Raw genomic sequence first — 19,704 nt, forward strand, 5'->3', positions numbered from 1 at the left:
CAGCCTGCTCTCTGGTCTTCTGCCTCAGAAGGCCTTCCACACGCCGTCCACTGCAGCCTCCCTCGACTCTATCTCCATCCCGCAAACATGCCATTCACCTGTAAACTTTTCAGGGTTTAGGGCCTCTGGAGGGAAGGCTCAGGATCATTCTTGGGACAGTGTATTTTTTTTCTTTCTTTCTGTCTTTCTTTCTTTTTTTTTTTTTAGACAGGGTCTCACCCTGTCACCCAGGCTGGAATGCAGTGGCACGATCACAGCTCACTGCAGCCTTGACTTCCTGGGCTCAAACGATCCTTCCACCTCAGCTTCCCAAGTAGCTGGGACCACAGGTATGTCCCAACACCCACGGCTATTTTTTTTCATATTCTATAGCAATGTTTATATACAAATGCATTGTATATCAAATGAATACACTGATACCAAATGCATGGACTGGGCCATGCTATAAAATATATTTCTTACTGTGGGTCACAGTCAAAAAGTTTGATAGCACTAAGGAGAATAGCACAGATGTTATTCTGTGATTAATTTAGTTAGTGCTGCTCACGTCATTGTCCTTTGCTCTCAAAATGGTTCTGGTCTCATTGCCGGGTGTAACAGAGGTCAGGAGACTGGACACTGCCCAAAGATTTCATGGAGGATGGGGAGATTGAGCTGGACTGGGTTTAAGGAGGCAGAGAGCAGGTGGAAATGCAATTCTGGCAAAGAAAAGTGACACAGAGGTGGATAATAAGTAGAGAACATTTGTTAAACATTTATATGCCAGGCATTGTTCTAAGCACTCTGCGTGAATTAATTCAAGTCTCACAAACAACCCAGTGAGGAAGATACTATTAAAAGCTGCATTTTAAAGATGAGACTGGGGAACTTACCCAGGGTCACAGAACTAAAAGTGACAAGATTGGGATTTGAAACTCGGGGAGTCTCTGTGCTCCTAACCACTGCCCAGTCCTACCCTGCCACTGGGGAACAGTGGGGAGAGTGGGCTGTCTTGGGAAGCGAGAGCCTAGGCCAGCGGGCAATAGAGGGAGGAGAACGTTGAATGCCAGGTTGAAAGTTCCAGCAACAGGTTCTGAACTCCTCTCCAGAAAGGAGCTCTTCCTCTTTCCCTCTGGCCTCTGCCTTGCAAGCTGGGGCTCCTGAGGTTGAAGGCAGGAGGCCTAAACATCCAGTGAGGGTGCCTGGTGGAGGCCCGAAGTAACACAGGGCCTGCTCTGAAAGAGGAGCAAAGGAGAAGTTTCTCTCCCCAACCTGGGCCCGCCTCCAAATCATAAATAGCAAATGGTGCCTGGGGCCTCTGCACTCCAGTCCAAATGTCCCAAATGTGCCAACTCTTATATGCAGTCCCTTGGGTTCCTGGGACGGGGGGTCCCCTCTGGAGAACAGTTTGTTCCTGGGTCAGCTCTCTTCCTACACCCTCCGCCGCTTGGTCCACCATTTGAGCCAGGGCTGTGGCCCATGTGGTGCAGATTCTCTTGGCAGAACCTCTCGCAGCTCCCCATTTGCTCCTCATTTGGACTGCAGAAGCCTAGAAAAACAAAGCTCTGAGGAAGAAGGTGGGCAGGAGGGAGGTGTTTGGAAACATCACTCCCAGCTGGGCTCCATCCCTTCTCCGTCCTGTCCTTCCATCCAGCTCCTCCCCTGGCTCCTTGGGCCAGCCTCTTCATCCTTTCTTCTCTGAGACAGCCCCTTTTCCCAGCCTGGCCTGAGACCTTGGGAAGATGAAGCGATGCTGAATTCTCAGTAGCGCGGTCTTTCCTCTTGTCCTTTTAGTCTTGGTGTCCTGATGATCCTGGCTAAGTAAGCAAAAGATACTAGTAACTAGTGGCAGCTATTTTCCTGTGGATCCTGAGAAACTAACAAAAACAATGACAAGAAAAATAGCTCACATCTATTGACTGCTTACTGTGTGCCAGGCACCATGCTAAGTGCTTTATTGTTTTATTATTGACTCCTCACAAAAATCTTATGAGGTAGCTACTATTATTACTGCCATTTAAAGGTGAGCAGAGGCCGGGCGCAGTGGCTCATGCCTGTAATCCCAGCACTTTGGGTGATCTGCCCGAGATGGACGGATCACCTGAGGTCAGGAGTTCAAGACCCTCCTGGCCAACATGGCGAAACCCTGTCTCTACTAAAAATACAAAAATTAGTTGGGCATGGTGGCTTGGGGCACCTGTAATCCCGGCTACTCGGGAGGCTGAAACAGGAGAATCACTTGAACCCCGGGAGGTGGAGGTTGAAGTAAAATGAGATCGCACCACTACACTCCAGCCTGGGCGGATAGAGCGAAACTCCATCTAAAAACAAAACAAAAAAAGCCATAAAAATAAAGGTGAGCACAAAACTGAGGCATGGAGAGATTAAGTAATTTACCCAGGCTCAAGGAGCTATTGAGAGGTTTGTCTGCTACTCTAACTCAGGGCCTTCTTGTCTAATGCCTGTACTTTTGCAGTCAAACTTAAAGTGGAAAAAGCTTGGGCCCTACAGCTAGACTTGGGTGTGGGGAAAAAATAATGGTTCCTACTTCACAGAGTTGCAGTGAAGACCAAAAGAAATAGTGCATGAATTTTGCTTAAAACCTGACATGTAGTTAGCACTCAGTAAATGGTGACTATTATGATTATTCCTTTTGCCCCTCCATCATTGCATACATTGTGGCTATATAGAGCACAGGGTTTAGAAGCAGGCCTAGGTTGGAAGCCTTCCTCGATCCTTTACCATGCAGGTAATGTTGGGTAAGTGAACCAATTTCTGAGCCTCAATTTCCTGGGGATGAAAACAATAGTACCCATCTCCCAGGACTAGAGTGAGGATGAAATAAAATACTGTATGGAAGCTAGTGTTCCTTTTCTGTCCCACATACTTTCAGGTGTTTTGCATACTGGGCCAGATTTGGCTTCCCAGAACATAGCTTCCATCCTGCTCAGACACCCGCAATGGCAGCTCATGAGTGATGGGAATAAAAGGCATTTACACATTTTCCCTATTCTTTCAAGCCTCACCTCTGACTCCACCCTGTTCTCCCCCTTACTTCCAGCAGGCTTGTTACTACAGTATCCCTGCACATGACCATCTCCACACCCCTAACCCCTTCCAAGTCTAGAACACCTCTCTTCCCCATGACACAAATTCTGCCCTCCCTTCCAGGTCCTCCTTGAATTCACACTGACTGCAGGAAGCCTCCAAGCCACGCTAACATCTGCCTCCTTCTGCAGGCCTCTCATTTGAGCTTTCCCCCATGTAGGGGTGTCAGCCCTCTTTTCAGTCACTGTTTTGGATAGGAAGCAAGGCTTTGTATTGAGGTGCTGTGGCTTAGTCTCATCTCCTCCCTCCCATCAGCACCTGGCTCAGGACTGGGGACATGGCAGGCATTCATTTCATGCAAATGGAATGGTGTTGACACAGGTAATTGGTCTGAGAAGACTAATAGATTTAGTCTAGCAAGTAGCCTTGGGGCTCCACGGTAGGGTGGCAGACAGCTATGACAGGTGCATGGGCCAGGGTGGGATTCTCTGTTCACATTGGGGCCTTGTAAGACAGAGCACTCAAGATCCCAGGATACGAGTAGTTATAGAGGGTCGCTGTTGACTTGGCTGGGACAGATCATGAACAAGGCAGGTCAGGAGTAGGAAAGGGCACAACAACAGCAGAGGTCCTTTGGGAAGGAACCTAGGAATCCTCTCCTCCTCTTCATGCCCAGCTGTCTCCTCTACTGACAGGACATTTCTAAGCATTATTAAAATTTCATCTCCACTCTTTCCCAGGCCTCTTCCCTCCCCTTCCAGCCTCAGCCTAGACCAGCAGCCCTAAAAATGTGGTCCAAAGATCCAGGGAGCCCCTAAGATTCAGGAGGTTCAGTCAAAACTGCTTTCATGGGGCCAGGCATGGTGCCTCACACCTGTAATCCCAGCACTTTGGGAGTCCAAGGCAGTAGGATCTTTTGAAGCCAGGAGTTCCAAACCAGCCTGGGCAACATATGAGACCCTGTCTCTACAAAAAAAGTAATAAAAACTAGCTGGGCATGGTGGTGCACAACTGTCATCCCAGCTACCCAGGAGGCTGAGGTGGGAGGATCACTTGAGCCTAGAACTTCAAGGCTGTAGTGAACTACGATTGCACCAATGCTCTCCAGCCTGGGCGATAGAGTGAGACCCTGTCTCTAAAAACAAACAAACAAACAAACAAAAAAGATCTCGTTTCATATAGTACTAAGACGTTATTTGCCTTTTTTTGCTGTGTTGACATTTGCACTGAGGATGAAAAAGCTATGGTGGGTGAAAGTGCTGGCGACTTAGCATGGATCAAGGCAGTGACACTACATTGTATTCATGTTCTTCTTTGTCACCAATGTATTCCTGGTAGAAGAAATGTCAGGTTCATTTAAGAATGTCTCAATGAAACAGCAAAAGTTATTAATTTTTATTCAATATCAAACTTTTGAGTATGTCTTTGTAATCATCTGTGTGACAAAATAGGAAGTACATATGGATATATAAAGCACTTTTGCATACTGAAGTGCAATTGTCATGAGGAAAAGCACTTGCACAATTGACTTGCAAGCTAAACTAGCAAATTTTTTATGGAACTCTTTTTTTTTTTTTTTTTTTTCAGACGGGGTCTGGCTCTGTCATGCAAGCTAAAGTGCAGTGGTGCCATCATGGCTCACTGCAGCCTCGATCTCCCAGCCTCAAGCAATCTTCCCACTTCAGCCTCCCAAGTAGCTGGGACTATAGGCTTGTGCCACCATGCCAAGCTAATTGTTTTATTTTTTTAGTAGAGACATAGTGTCGCTATGTTGCCCAGGCTGGTCTCAAGCTCCTGGGCTCAAGCGTTCCACCTGCCTCAGCTTCCCAAAGTGCTGGGGAGCACTTTATTTTTTTACTTGAATGATTGACAGATAAATTGTGGTTATTCGAACTTGGGTGCTTGGCAAGTATTTTGTTAAAAATGGACAAAATGATCCTGTCACCTCAAGGAAAACAAACTGTTACTATTTGTTGTCAATGATAAAAGTTAAGCTTTCAAGGAAAAAGCAAAATTTTGGAAAACCTGTATCAGCCACTGTGAACTTGAGAGCTTCTCAATATCCTAAAGAGCTTTCTAATAAGATTAGTAGGGATATTAATGAATGTGATTTTTTAATATTGTACAATCAAAAAGCGAGTCAACAATGGGAAGATCTGCATAACTGGGTAGACAGATATTTTCCAGATGACTAATGCATGATGTTACAAAATCATGCATGGATAACAGATCCATTCAAAGTGCAATTGATTTTTTTTTTTTTTTTTTGAGACAGGATCTCACTCTGTCGCCCAGGCTGGAGCACAATGGCACAATCTTGGCTCACTGCAACCTCCGCCTCCCAGGTTCAAGCAATTTCCGTGCCTCAACTTCCCAAGTAGCTGAGACTATAGGCGTACACCACCATGCCTGGCTAATTTTTGTATTTTTTGTACGGACAGGGTTTTGCCATATTGGCCAGGCTGGTTTTGAACTCCTTACCTCAAACAATCCACCCACCTCAGCCTCCCAAAGTGCTGGGATTACAGGTGTGAGCCATGGCACCTGGCGGACCAGTAGATTTTAATGTAACAGAGTACAAAAGGTTCACTGATACAGTTTAGTTTCAGATTCAGCATTGCAAAGAAACATTAAGAAAAAACCACTTGTGAAGTTTAGGTGTAGTTATCAAGAATCCCCACACCATTTATTAGTTCTCTATTGCTGCCATAACAAATTACCACAAACTTAACAACTTAGTATGATACCCATTTATCATCTCGCAGTTATATAGGTTAGAAATCCAGGTGTGTTCACCTGAGTTCCCTGCTTAGGATCTCACAAGGCTGAGGTGAAGTGGTCAGCTGAGCTGGGCTCTTATCTGGAGGCTCTGGGGAAAAGGCCCCTTACAAGCTTACTCAGGTTGTTAGCAGAATCCAGGTCCTTCAGGATGTGGGTCTGAGGCCCCCTTGACTTGTTAGCTATCATCCAGAGGCTGCCCGTGGCTCCTAGAGGCTACCTACACTCCTTCTTACGCAGCTCTCTTCATTTGGAAACCATCAACAGCATAGTCAAGTTTGCATCTCTCTGACTTCCGACTTCCTTTTCTGCCACTAGAAAACTTTTTTTTTTTTTTTTTTTGAGACAGGGTCTCGCTCTGTGGCCCAGGTTGGAGTGCAGCAGTGCAATCTCGGCCCACTGCAACCTCCATCTCCTGGGCTCAAGTGATTCTCCTGCCTCAGGCTCCCGAGTAGCTGGGATTACAGGTATGCACCACCATGCCTAGCTAATTTTTGCATTTTTGATAGAGGTGGGTTTTGCCATGTTGCCCAGGGGAGTCTCGAACTCCTAAGCTCAGGTGATTTGCCTACCTCAGCCTCCCAAAGTGCTAGGATTACAGGCGTGAGCCACTGCACCCGGCCACGAACCCTCTTTCAAAGGACTCCCGTGATTAGGTGAGTACAACCTTGATAATTTCCCTTTGCCATATAACTAACACAAACATGGGAGTGATATCTCATCAGAAACACTCCCAAAAGAGAGGGAATGTATAAGCAGGTGAGGGTCATTTGGGGGTCATTCTTAGAATTCTGCCTATAAAGGCTATTAAATACCCGCCTTCTCTACCTCCCTATCTTTGTGGGGCTGGATTTTCTTCACACACTTCAACCAAAAACCACATATTGCAACAGCTGGAATGCAAGAGCAGATATGAGAATCCAGCTGCCTTGTGCTCAGCCAGACAGTAGATTTGCAAAAATTGAATATAATGCCACTTTCTTGCCATTTTTTTGTTTTGAAAACTATAATTGTCATAAATATATATTATTTATGTTATAATGTAATAGGTTCATAATTTTTATTTTAAAGTAATATATAAATAGTTAAAATGTAAGTTTTAATTTCAAATATATTCAATGTCAATAGCTATAACTCTTTGGAGGTTAGGCAAATAAAAGCCCTTTGGAGTCCTCAATAATTTGTTAACTAATATCTTTTATTTGTTTATTTTTAAATTTGCATAGATATTAAGGTTCTGAATGACAAAATGTGGAGGGATGTATAAAATTCACTCTTTTGGGTGTGCAGCTCCATGAATTCTGACAAATGCATAGAGTTATGTAACAACAATTAAGAGTTTCAACACCCCAAATAATTTCCTTATGCTACACCATTGTAGTAAACCCCTTCTACCACCCCAGCCCCTGGCAACCACTAATCTATTATCCATCCCTACAGTAGTGTCATTTCAAGAATGTTATATAAATAGAACGTAACAGTAAGCAGCTTTTTGAGTCTGGCTTCTTCCATTCAGCATAACACATTTGAGTTTCACCCATGTAGCTGTGTGTATCAATAGTACATTCCTTTTGATTGTGGAGTAGTATTCTATTACACAGATGTACCAGTTTTTTCATTCACTAGTTGAAAGACATTTAGATCATTTCCTAAATAAGAGTGTAAAGTGATCCTGAGACCAAAATGTTGAGACCCATTGACAGAATGTGCTCTTCCCAGAGGTCTCCTCAATTTGGGATTTTTGTGGATCAGTGCAATTACAAAATTTTTTTAAATGAGGGGGAATCAGCATATGGTTGTCAAACTTTTTAATTTTGTAATTAAGGGCATTGAAAAATACTACCACCTCTTATTTTACAAAAGAAACCTTAATACCAACTTTTCAAAGAATAAGTCCGGAATGACAAGTAGCCTTTTAAATTGAATAAGCTTTAAATAATTTACAAATCTTGCTACATTGGCCTTTGTTTCCTCCTATTGGTGATCCTCTACCACTCCCTTCCTTTCATCTTAAGTCTGTGCATTAGTGCTTAGGAAGCACTTGCTCAACATTTCTCCTCCTAGATCTGCTTATCCATCGCCTCTCAAACCTTTATTTTCTCTTTCCTCCCAGACATGTCTTCATGAGCCCTTCTCCTGCCTCCCTTCCCAGAACTTACCTTCTTCACCCACCTTTCCCTTACATAATCATTTTCTCTCTCCTTCCTCTTCTCCCAGACCCCTTTCTTCCCAGACCCATCTACTGTTTCCCTTCTTACCACAATCTCTTCTCAGTCTGATCCCATCAATTCAATGGTGCACCTACTATGTATTAGACTAGAATAGTGATGAAAATAACAATTGAAAGCCAAACCCAATTTGCACAACAAATCCCCATGACACATGTTTACCTACATAACAAACCTGCACATATACCCCTGAACCTAAAATAAAAGTTAAATTAAGAAAATTTTTAAAAAGAAAGCCAAACCCTTCAGGCATTCACAGTCCTATGCAGGAGCAACAACAAATGCAATCCGAGACAATTGCCGGGGGGATAACAAGATGCTTTGGGAGCACAGAGGAGAAACATCCAACCAACAGACCCCAGGAATCAGGGAAGCAATGCTTAAGCTGAGCCCTAAAGGATAAGGAGTTTTCCAAACAAAACCAGCTGAAGGTGGAGTAGGGTCAGGGTCCAGAAAGAGTTCCAGGCAGAAGGAACAGGACTTGTAAAGGCCTAGAGGGGAGGGAGAGCATTGTAGGCTTGAGAAACTGAAAGGAAGCCAGTTGGGAGAGTGGGGAGTGAGGAGAGTAGTATGAAACCAGTTTGGAGAGCTAGGTGGGGGCCAAATCATACTACTATGTGGAGAATGGACTGTAGAAAGTCAAAAGGAAAAGTAGGAAAATCAGAAGGGTATTGCAACATCCCAGTGAGAGATGATGCTAAGGGAAGTGGAAGTGGAAACCAGCAGATGGACGAAAGAGCTAAATTTTGGAGGTAGAATGGGAAAGACTTACAGGTCTGATACAATGAGGGTCAGAGAAAGAGAAAACAGTGGAATTAAGGCTAACTCCGAGATTTCTGGCTTAAACAACTGGCTTTCTCAAAGGGAGAAGACTGAGGGAGGACTGGTTTCAGTTCAAAGGGAAATCAAGGATACAATTTTGAGGCTGAGCATGGTGACTCACACCTGTAATCCCAGTGCTTTGGGGGGCTGAAGCAGGAGGATGGCTTGAGCCTAGGAGTTTGAGACTAACCTGTGCAATATGGTGAGACCCCATCTCTACAAAAAAAAATTATAAAAATTAGCTGGGCATGGTGGCACATGCTTGTAGTCTCAGTTACTTGGAAGGCTGAGGCAGGAGGATCGCTTCAGTCCAGGAGCTCAAGGTTACTGTGAGCTGTGATCATGCCACTGCATTCCAGCCCAGGCAACAGAGCAAGGCCTTGGATATGTTGCATTTGAGACAACTTTCAGCTATCCAAATGGAGATGCCAGTATATAAAGGTCTGAAGCCCAGAGAAGTCTGGGCTGAAAATGATGATTTGGAAGTCAACAGATGATAGAGGATAATTGAAACCACAGAGGATAAATGAGACTTCCCAGAGTGGGAATGCAGAGTGAGAAACGAGGACTTAGGTCAGGCTCCTGAGAAGCGCCCAAATTTAAGGGTCTGGCAGAGGCAGAGGTACCAATGAAGAAGTACCCAGAAAGATAAGAGGAAAACCAGAGGAGTGTTGTTATCACAGAGGCCAAGAGGAGAAAGCATTTCAAGAAAGACAAGGTTATCAAGGGCATTGAATGTTGCAGAGAGGTCATGGAAATTAAGGACTAAAAAGTGGCCATTGGATTTGGTGACATGTGGTCATTGGTAACTGTGACAAGAACTTCTTTTGGTGGAATAGTGAGGGTGAAATATCTCTAAGCCTCTCTCTGCCCTAGACCCTAACTTCTTCTCCCAGAGTCCATCCCTGCACCCTTTTCCTTAGAATCTCTTATTTCTCCTTCTAGACTCCTCTTTTCATAGCATCATTTCCTCCCTCTCCTTCGGGACCTTGCTTTCTACAGAGCGCTCTTCGATTTTCTTCCTCAAAGACCCTTTTTCTCTCTTCTCCTTTTCTCTTCCCCAACCCACCGCTTCTCCATACCCTTATTTCCCTCCCTTTATTCTCTCCCCACTCACTTTTCTCCTGAACTAAATGCTGCTTTTCTCAGACTGCTATTTGTTCCTGTTCTTTTAGCCCCCTCTCCATTCCCGCACCCATCTAAGCTCTTTGGATCTCAGCAGGGGTCTTGGCAGAAGGATTACTAAAGAACCTCCCAGGCTCAACACTAAGGAGTCATAATATTTGGCATGATTCCACCAGGATCTGACAATGCCGACCTGAAGGAAACACAGTGTTAGAACCCATTCCTTGAATGATTGCCAATCTGGAAACCACATCCTGCCAACACAGTCTCCTCATCCGCCCTGGCACCTGCCCCTAAGATTCTGCCTTTTCCTATCCTCAACTGCACAGTCACTACGAACTGATAAGGTGCCCTTCTACTACAAATTCTAATAGTCTGTGTTAAATCAGCATTTTCTACTTGTCAAAATGCATTCACATTCATTCACCCAGCCTTGGGAATTCGGCTGGGTGAAGCCTGAAGAAAGAAAATGGAGAGACTTGCCTGAGGTCACATAGTTGGTTAGAGGATTAGCCTGGTATCCCTCCCACCCCTTCAGCCTTGCTTGCCTTCATGCCCAAAGACTCTCCAGGCCTGAGCTCAGGCATGGCTGCCCTTTTAGCGTGTCCCAGCCTGCCAAGAGGGAGTGACCTGGAGAGACCCTTGCTCAGGAGCACTGCCAGGGGGTCAGGGCTCCATTTGTACCTGCAAGGTAGGGATGGGCTGCCTTGGGAAGGAGGATGATTTCTGGTTTGCTTCACTGAGTTCACTGTAGGCAACAAATCTGACTGTTTGCTTTGATATGACTTGAAAAAGAGAGTCAAGCATAATGATTATGAGGCAAGCTCTAGAGGTGGCCAGGTTTGGTACCCACGCCTCACTCTGCTCTGCACTAGCACAGAGAGACTATGGATAGGAAACACTTCAGGACAGTGCCTGGCACCTAGCAAGTGTTCAATGAACAGTGACCTTATCATTCGTACATGGGAATCCTTGGGAGGGAGTTGGTGTTGTACATCGCAAAGTTTGCCAAGTTAGACATCTACAGACCTAGATTCCAGGTCTATTACTGCTCAACTAGGGATGTTGGGCAACTCTTTTCATCTCATTGGGCCTAGGTTTCCTCATCTGGAAATAGTAACGGCTGCCCTATTTTTGTAATATGTTGTATTGGCCTTTAAAACATGCACTCTTTCACCTAGCAATTCTATTCTTAAGACTTTGTCAGTATTATGTGCAAAGATGCTAGGTTATAGTGAAAATGAAAATAACAAAATGTCTAGTAGTTAACAAATAAATCATATTTTATATATAGAATGCAGTGCAGCCATGACAGAATGATGTAGTTCTGTGTTTTAATGGACATGGAAATAGGTCCATGATATGTTATTTACAAATGATGGAAGGTTACACTAATTGTAGGTATAGTGTGATTCAATTTTATACAACAAATCCCATCGATATCTTCTACATCAAAATGTTAGCAATGATTATCTCTGGCTGGTGGCATTATGAGGACCTCTATTTTCTTCTTTATAGTTCATTTTCTGAATTCTTTTCAATAGCACCTAGTATTTTTCTACTTAGAAAAAACAAGAAAGCTTTTTTGCATTGGGAGAGTAAAGCCAGTCACTGCACTCTACTACTCCACAGCACGTTTTTGTTGTTATTGTTGTTGTTTGGATTTTTGTTTGTTTGCTTTGCTTTTTTGAGACGGAGTCTCACTCTGTCACCCAGGCTGGAGTGCAGTGGTGTGATCTCGGCTCATTGCAACCTCTGCCTCCCGGGTTCAAGTGATTCTCCTGCCTCAGCCTCCCCAGTAGCTGGGACTACAGGTGTGTGCCACCACGCCCAGCTAATTTTTGTATTTTTAGTAGAGACGAGGTTTCACCATGTCGGCCAGGCTGTTTTCGAACTCCTGACCTCAGGTGATCCACCCGCCTCAGCCTCCCAAAGTGCTGGGATTACAGGTTTGAGCCACTGCACCTGGCCTTCACAGCATTTTTGAGAGGTTTAAATGACATAGTGCATGGCACTGCCGTGTGTGGTAAAAAGGAGAGCCCTGTCCTTATGCTGGCCTACTCAGTTCCACCTTGTAGGACCTGCTCTTTGAACTCAGAGTCTGAAGTTACAGTACCCATGTTTGCCCTTGAGCCTTGGGACCAACCTTAGGGGTGGGGTAGGGCTGAGGGCCTGCCAGAGAATCATGCTGAGTAGAAAAGTCTGTGCGGCTGCAGGCCATGCAGGGCTGCTTGGGCACTGGCTCACCAGGACTGTGTTTATGCAGCTTACTCCCCACTGGGCTTCAGGGCTGCTAGCCAGGGACACCTAATTGGCGGGACAGAGCCCCCTCCTCTCACCACCCTCAAAGCAGGAATGTTCTGAATTCCTTCTTGGGCCAAATCCCCTCCCCACAAGACCTCTCCTGGGTTCACAGAGGTCACCACACAAAAGCCCAGCTGGAGTGGAGTTTTTGACAGAAAAAAACACACACACACACAAAACCCACCAAACCTTTTTTTTTTTTTTTTTTTTTCCTAAAGTACCTCAATCTTTCCCAGCCTCCAGGGGTTTAATTCTGATCTGTAATAAGTCTCTGACCCACGGCTCAGATTTGCAGATGGATTTTGCAAAGCTGTGGTTAACGATTAGAAATCCTTTATCACCTCAGCCCGTGGCCCCTTGTACTTCGCTCCCCTCCCTCAGGATCCCTTTCTCCCTCTCCAGGGGCATCTCCCCATCCAAGGATCTGCAAAGAACTGCCCTGTAAGTATCTCCATCCTGATATAGTTGCTGCCTTTTAAATTCACCGAGGTGGGCACTCTTCCTTCCTAGTCACTATCCATTCACCCCATGGTGGAGCCAGGCTGGGCCAGTTTGGGTTTCTGAGTGAAGGGTATGGGAGGGTTGGGTTGGTGGTATTTGTTTCCTCAAAGCTATCACAAAGATTCTAGTCTTTAAAACTTCAGGACCAGAGAAAGCACTCTCCAAATCAGATATTTTCTGGTTTGGGGGGTTAAAAGGACTGGGATAAAAATTGGAGGAAGGGAGCCACACTCTGCCTAAGTGTAGGGGGCTGAGGAGGGGCAGAAGGGGCACTCCCTCACAGCCAGTTCCAGTGCCCTCCTTGGCATGAAGGCTCAGGGAGGTAACAGAAGGTGAGTTCCTAAGTGAAGTCATAAAGTTTCCCCATGAAGCCCTTCAATAACTCTCCCCCACTGGTCTGCAAGTCTGTCATTAGAAATTCCTTCTTTGGACTGAGGCATTACTCTCTTCAAGTGCCCTCTCTGAAAATGAAGTTGGAACCAAAACATTCACAGCACTTCTGCCTGGGGAGATTGTAGGCGATTTTTGTTTTCTAAATTCTGCCTTTTTGTGTTTTCCAGTGTTCTAAAGTGAGAATGCTTTACTTTGATAATCAGGACAAAAATCAACTTCCTTTTCAAACAATTAGAAAATCTCTCAATCCAGCTGCAATTCTCTGAACTGCCATCAATCAATTGATGCAGAAGGAAAGATGAACTGCACTAAGGACAAACTTTTGAGAAAGTAGAGCCTCGAGGGAATGGCTTTGCCACATACTAGTGCCCTTGGCAGCTGGAAGTGAGGTTCAGAGAAGGGGGCAAGTGTCTCAGATTCTTATGAGGGGCAGCGAGATCAAGAGATGGAGAAATGAGGCTGACTGACAGAAGAGGGCTGTGGTGGCCACCATCAGCCCCAGAAGGCCACATCAGTTCCTTCCTTGAGCCTGGGAACCCCAAGTGCCTGTCCCATGTACTCTTAGGAGGGTACTGCCAAATAAAGAGTACCACGCATAAGACTCTTGGAGCAAGAGATGGGGAGAATAGCAGGGAAAGTGCCCAGGTGAGAAGGGGTTAAGTCAGGAGCTGCGGTCAATCTTGACCCTCCTAATCCTCTCCTGCAGCTCCAATCCCCCCACTAGGGAAGATTAAGTAAGGATCCTAAGTTAAACTTTCTTGCCCAGTCCTTGGGCCATGGAGTATGTTGGCCCCATGCCCAGAAGACAAATTCAGCTGGCAAGGCCTAGAGTCTTCTGTACCTCCAGAACAGCCAGTACTTGACTTCTAGGAGGATCCCTCAAAGAGAGGTTTCTATTAAAGCTGGCTGCTTCTAATAACAGCTCTTCAGTCTTCTATATTTGTCAAAGTGGCTTCCTGTCCCCATGCCTTTATTTGAGACTCAAAATCTTGGAGATGACAAACTAGGGCCTAGAGAAGCTATAGGACTTCCTCAACAGGTTCCAGGCAGAACTGACACAACAAGAAGCTAGATCTTGTGATTCTAACACCAGGACCCTGTCTGCCCTCACCTCTACTGCTCATCAGACAAACAAAACCCTGGCTGAATCCAGCCTGGCTCACCACCCAACCATTTGCCATTTAACTGGTCTTCCTAACCCTGGTGGAAAGCTGAACCCATCACTCCACGCCCCCCGCCCCTGCATGGGGCCATTTTTGCCACTCGAATAAGCTTCAATAACTTGTTCTTCCTCCTTCCTGCGCATGCTGCTATGTCAAGTCAGACTCTAGAGATTCTAAGCCTCAGTAATGGCATTTTCTTGACTCTGTCCTCTCCCTCACCCCAAAATACTTGCCTACTTACTACTACTTAGGACAGGCTCTGGGGAGAGGCTTTCCTCTTGGGGACACTGTTGATTCCCTTGAGAAACTCAAGCTTGGCTCTTCTGCTGCCATCCCAGGAAGGCTGAAGCAGGAGCTGCTCCTCTGGGAAGCAGTAAGTAGGTCTTCCCCCTGAAAACCTCAAGGTATCTCACCAATTCTCACTGAAAGCTCAGATACAAATAGGAGGAGGAGGAGAAAAGTACTGAGCCCAGCCTGGGTGAGCAGCAGGGAGGGCCCAAGGATGGTTTCAAGGCAAGGATGCGTCCTGAAAGATGATTTGCAATTATCCAAGCAAATGGTGGATGGTAGAATAGCATGCGTAAGGGCTTGGACACACAGAGAAAGGCAAAGTCAGAGAAATTCAAGTGCTTAAGTTTGGCTGGATCATATGTGTATGTATGTGTATGCATAAAGCATGAGGTTGGAGGTTAATGGTGTGAGATGAGGCTGTGAAGAAAAGCAGGGGTGAAATAATGGAGGGCTTTCCTGGTTTCCTGGGCTAGCAAGTTTGAACTTCATCCTGAAATACTTAAGAGCTCCTGAAGATTTTTGTTGTTGTTGTTGTTGTTGTTGTTGTCTTGTTTTTTGAGACAAAGTCTTGCTCTGTCGCCCAGGCTGGAGTGCAGTGGCACAATCTCAGCTCACTGCAACCTCCACCTCCCGGTTCAAGTGATTCTCCTGCCTCAGCCTCCCAAGTAGCTGGGATTACAGGCACACGCCACCACGCCCAGCTAATTTTTGTAGTTTTAGTAGAGATGGGGTTTCACTACATTGGCCAGGATGGTCTCAAACTCCTGACCGCATGATCTGCCCACCTCGGCCTCCCAAAGTGCTGAGATTACAGGCGTGAGCCACCGCGCCCGCTGAGCTCCTGAAGATTTTTAAGCATGGCAAAAGGTGAGGTGAGAGTCACAATTTGATTTCAACTTTACAAAGATCTTTGACTACTGGGTGGGTAATTCATTAGTGCAGGATTGGGGCAGAAGTGAAATTAGAGAGATCAATTTGAGGTGTCTATGAGATTTCCAAATGGTCAAGCAACAATGGTTGCATAGTCTGAACTATGGTTTGGGCAGTGGCAACAGAAAGAAGTAGATGGATTCACGGTCTATTTCTGAAGGCAGACCTGATGGTACGTTACAATTAATTATATGTCAACAAGAGTGAAAAAGCAAGGATAACTGGCTTGGGTTATTAACTGGATGATGGCCCCACTGAGGTAAGGAACACTGCATGAGGAGCAGTTTGGGCATGGGGAGAGAAAGGGCAGATGATTCCAGCTTTGCAAATGTTGAATTTGAGGCCATTAAAACATTCAGGTAGGGCCATTCCAAGTAACAGTTAACTACACAAATCTTGAGCTCAGGAGAGAAATCTGTGGCAGAGGTATGAATTCAGGAGTCACTGGCATGGAGACAGAGTGGATGAGATAACCCATGAAGAATGTGAAGGATAAGAAGAGCCGTCTAGAAGTCAAGATGAAACCCTGAGGAGGCTACAGGGGCAGAGATAGATAGTTAGACTTAAAGAGTGAGCAGCAGAAGAGGAACTTATAAAGGAAAACTAGAAGAATCATTTTGAGAAGTAGGTAAAATGGAATGGTGCTACAGAAAACAAGGGAGAAGATAGTTTTATGAAGGAGAGAGACAAGGTGAGATGACAGAGATATGATCATTGAATTTTGGAACAAGAAAAGAGTTGATAACTTTGGTGAGAATATTTTCAGTGGAGGGCTAATGGTGGCAGCCAGACTGCAGAGGGCTGAGCAGTGAGTGGGCGGGTGAAGAAGTGGAGACATCAATAATGAATTTGGCTTAAGGATCTTGACTGCAAAAAGAATGATCAAGATAGAAGTAACAGCTGCACAGGGAGGAGGTAGGGTAGGGAGCTCAAAAAGTAGTAGTAAATATTTGAAGTAGTCATCAGAAGGGTGCTTACCAGGGAGAAGTAAAAGGATTTCCAAGCAGCACTGAAGGCCTCAATGAGATGCACAGTCATGATCAGGACAGGTACAATTGTGCCAAGGTTAGCAATAAGAAACCAATGTCAAGAAAGACTTGTTAATGAGTGACAGAGGTGAGATTCAAACTATGTCTCTCTCCATTCATCAAATGTTTATCAGCTCCTGCTCTGCAGTGCTTTGCATCAACACTGGTATTGGTGTTTCCAATGCTGATGAATCGTATTGACTATCAATCATGTGCCCAATGCTGTGGAAGCATGATAGACATTTAATATATATTTTTTCACCCTCAAATTGTTAGGATTTGGTTGAAGAGATGAAATATTCCACAAATATATATATATTATAAATATATATATAATATACATTATATATATGGCGAAGCTCTGCCCTCTCTCTCCCCCTTTACCTATTTCTTCCTCTGATCCCCCATCTCTCTCTCCTTCTTCTTTCCCAACATTGGGCAGCACTTCAATGACCCTTACACCGAAGCGTTATTGACTCATTTGGGAAGTCCCTATATTTTAGTCATATGGAGCCCCTCAAACCTCTTTGCCAACTTCATTCATTCATTAAGAAGATAGTTTTTGAATTGCTGCTCTGGGTAAAGCAGTGTGTAAGGCACATGAGATACAGAGATAAATAAGATACAGTCTTGCCCTCAAGTAGCTCACAGGCTAATAGGGAAGAATAAGGGTTTAAACAGGAAATTGCAACATAATGCAAAATGTACTATCTCTGCCTCAGTTTCTTCATCTATACAATAGGGATTATTAGTGCCTACCACAAAAAAACTTGTGATGATTAAATAAGTTAGCACGTAAAAAGTGCTTATAATGGTCCCATAAGAAACACTACATAAGTGTTACTATTACTATTATTATTACTATGATGGAAGTAAACACAAGATACTGTAAGAATAGACAGGAGGGGTACTTGACCCAGGCTAGAGTAAGAGACATCTGCACTGAATCCTAAAAGACGAGAAGGCACTAAACAGAGGAAGAAGAATACATTAACACTCTGCATAGAACATTCTGTTCTATTTCTATTTGGGAGCAAAAGACCACATGGCATGATTGAAGACTGGAAGTAATTTAGTTCCACAATGGTATAGACTATGAGAAGGGAAAGGGCAAGAGATGAAGCTTGAGAGGTCATGGAGTACAAGCAAGTTTGGACTTTTACTTTTTAGCAAATGGGGAGCCATTGGAATGCTTTATGTAGAGTAGTGACTTGATCAGATTAATGTGTTGAAAGATCACCTTGGCAATGATGTAGAGAATGAATTGGGAGAAAGACCAGTTATAATCCAGGTGAAAGAGAATGAGGAGGTCGTGTATGGTGGCTCACGCCTGTAATCCTAGCACTTTGGGAGGCCGAGATGGGCAGATCATTTGTGGTCAGGAGTTCGAGATCAGCCTGGCCAGCATGGTGAAACCCTGTCTCTACTAAAAATACAAAATTAGCTGGGTGTGGTGGCATGCACCTGTAGTCCCAGCTACTCAGGAAGCTGAGGCACAAGAATAGCTTGAACCCAGGAGGTGGAGGTTGCAGTAAGCTAAGATCACACCACCCCACTCCAGCCTGGGCAACAAAAGCAAAATTCTGTCTCAAAAAAAAAAAAATGGTGAAACTCTGAACTAGGGAAGTAGCAGTGGAAATGGAGACAAAGGAACCATAGATTTGAGGTATATTCATAAGGTAGAACTGGTGGGACATAGGGACTATAGGATGCAGGAGGTAAGTACAAGAAAGATGCCAAAGATCACTTTCCAGATTTTGGTCTGGCACAAGGGGACGGATAGAAGTATCATTCAGTGAACACAGGGAACCCAGGGAAGAACTGTTTGGGGAAAGCTGCATGGGGGAGGTGATGAGTTCTCTTTTGGACACGTCAAATTCGAGATGTCTATGAGATTTCCCTGTGGAGATTCTGACTAGGTGATTGCTCTGCCAGTCTTGAAGCTCAGAAGGGTCTATCCTGGCAATTCAGAGTTGGAGGGTCAGTGGATGGGTAGTAGATTAAGTTATGGGGGCAAGATGAGTTTGCTCAGGGACAGAGTGTTAATTGAGAAAAGGATGGACTTCTGAGGAATACTCACATTTAAGAGATGAGTAGGGAAAGAGAAAGCTTGAAGAAGGCTAAAATGGAATAGCCAGATTGTGGTGGGTTGAAAAAGTAGTGGGTTAGGTCAGACGGTGGCTCATGCCTGTAATCCCAGCACTTTGGGATGCTGAGGCAGGCAGATTTCTTGAGCTCAAGAGTTCAAGACCAGTGTGGGCAACACAGCAAAACCCGGTCTCTACAAAAAATACACACACACACACACACACACACAATTAGCCAGGTGTGGTGCTATGCTCCTGTAGTCCCAGCTACTTGGGGTGCTGAGGCAGGAGGATCGCTTGAGCCCAGAAGGTCGAGGCTGCAATGAGCCGAGATCATGCCACTGTACTCCAGCCTGGGTGACAAAGTGAGAACCTGTCTCAAAAAGAAAGAAAGAAAAATCAATGGGTCAGAGGGTCTTATAGAGAATGGGGAAGTGTACCCTTGACCCTTAGTGTCCTGAATCTTGGCAACACTGGGGGCTCCTTGAACACTGCAAAATGTTATATGGCTCTGAGATTCCAAAGCATTGACTCAGATACCCACCTCATGCAAAGCCCTATATTCTAGAGCAGTTTCCCTTTCCTCCGTGGCAGACTCTTGTCCCCCTAACACATGTCCCAGGGAATTTCAAGGCTCCCTCTCAGTCCTGGAACCCTTGTTCCAGAGTGCTCCCTCATCATCCAAGAGGCTGATGATGGGAGCATCTCTTAGGAGACTGGACAGGAAATGTCTGGGCATGTTATACATGCAGGAGGCCTTAGACTAGGCTGCAGAGGGGGATTTGGGCATGGCTGGGAGGATCTGAACTCTCAGAGTATGGACAGAAGGCTTTGCTGCCTACCTCCATCTGCCCTGGAGTAGATTTTCAACATGGGCAGAATGATTCAGGGCTAGGCCACTATTCTCTAGGCCCCTGGAGATTCAAGAGGCCTCTAATAAGCTGGAGTCCAAGGCTACATTCTAGGATGTGTTCCTCCGGATGCAGTCTGCAGTTTGACCTCAGTCTGCAATTGAGGGGCCCTATGG

Source organism: Macaca mulatta, chromosome X, assembly GCF_049350105.2.
Source record: "Macaca mulatta isolate MMU2019108-1 chromosome X, T2T-MMU8v2.0, whole genome shotgun sequence".
NCBI lineage: Eukaryota > Metazoa > Chordata > Mammalia > Primates > Cercopithecidae > Macaca > Macaca mulatta.